The sequence below is a fragment of the Halyomorpha halys genome, unplaced genomic scaffold (assembly GCF_000696795.3).
Source record: "Halyomorpha halys isolate HHAL.00 unplaced genomic scaffold, Hhal_1.1 Scaffold242.1, whole genome shotgun sequence".
Lineage (NCBI taxonomy): Eukaryota > Metazoa > Arthropoda > Insecta > Hemiptera > Pentatomidae > Halyomorpha > Halyomorpha halys.
The window spans coordinates 199,216-201,094 of record NW_027106343.1 but is presented as its reverse complement, the minus strand read 5'-3'; positions in this window follow the sequence as shown (position 1 = coordinate 201,094).

Genomic DNA, 1,879 nt, shown 5'->3' with positions numbered 1-1,879 from the left:
ATTACTAGTCAAAATTGATGAGTCTGCCAAGTATAGGTAGGGGGAATAAAAAATGGCGGCTGTTTCAAAGTGATAAAAAAAACTAATTTTTCATACGGAACTCTATTTTTATAACTACCAGAACCACTAGAAAATCTAAGAGAACATCCTTTAAAGTAAAGCAAATTTGCTAAAGTATGGACTGAAAGATCAGAAGTTATTGAATTTATTTTGAAAAATCTATTTCTCAAAAACTAATTGACGTCCAGATGTCTATTAGCACTCAAATTAAAGCTAGTTTAATTAGCTATAAAGTAGTTTATGTTAGTAGGAGTAGTAGTTTTCATGATATTTGCTATAATTAATTCATATATAGTTGTTCAGACAACATTTTATGTGCAAAATGTATGTTCATATGCAAATATCATAAAACCTCTATGAAGATACGTAGAATAAACTACTTTATAGAGAGGTTAATTACCTCTATGTTGAGTGTTGGCAGACATATGTGCGTCTTATAGTTCCAAAGATATAGTTTTTTAAAAATCAAAAATTTTATCAAAAAACTAGTAGTTTGCATTTAGTGAATTTATTTTGTCAAATATCATAAAAACTACTACTCCTGCTAAGATAAACATGTTTAACTATTTTGTTGTAAATTTAACTAACTTTAATTTGAGCGCTGGCAAACATCTGTGCGTCCAATGGTTTCTGAAATGTAGTTTTTCATAAATCAAAATTATTTTAGCAAATATCATGAAAACTACTTTTCCTACGAAGGTAAAGGTCATAAACTTATTCATAGTACATTAAACTAGCTTTAATTTGAGTTCTAATAGACGTCTGTACGTCACATAGTTCCTGAGATATAGATTTCTCAAAATAAATTAGCTAACTACTAATCTTTCAGAAGTGTTTTAAGAAAGTTTGCTTTTTAAAAAGCTATATCTCGAGAACTATTGGACGTAAATAGCTATTTTAAGGCTAATATTTCAGCAAACTTACTCTTCTTTGAATAGTGTTCTCTTAGATTTTCTAATGTTGTTGGTAGTTTTTAAGATATAGAGTTCCGAATTAAAAATTAATCAAATATCATAATAACTACTACTCCAGCGAATATAACTGTTAGTAACTACTATATAGCCCATGAATTGGTTAACAAAGGAAGTATTCTATCACGCTTGTATTGTTCTTTCGACTTTTGTCGACTATTACATTCGATTTACTCTATTTTCATCAAATGACTTCTCTCATAGTAGTACAAGAGCCGGGAAGAAAAAAAGGCAGTTATCTCACCCCAATTTTTTATTACTTTAATTTTTCATTCGGAGCTCTATATCTTAAAAACTTCCAACAGAAACATCATTTAAAGAAAAGTAAATTTGCTAAAATATGAGTCTTAAAAGAGCTATTTACGTTTACTATTTCTGAGATTTATCTTCTTAAAACAGCAACATTTCATAAAAAATAATTAGTAAAACGATATTTTTATATAAATGTAGCGAATACTTTCTTCCATACTATAATATAATAAAAAATAATTATTGAAGAGTTAAGTTTGAGAAAAAATTTCAAGCATGATAAGTAATGGTTTATAATTTGTATTGTGTACAAAAAAATTGTAATATTTTATGGCCAAAAATTAGTTCATCAAATGACTTCTCCCATAGTAGTACAAGAGCCGGGAAGAAAAAAAGGCAGTAATAGTGAAAATTGTTTAGTCTGCCAAGTATAGGTAGGGGGAATAAAAAATGGCGGCTGTTTCAAAACCTTAAAAAACACTAATTTTTCATTCAGAGCTCAATATCTTAAAAACTACCAACAACACTAGAAAGCCAAAGAGAACATCATTTAAAGAAGAGTAAATTTGCTAAAATATGAGTCTTAAAAGAGCTATTTA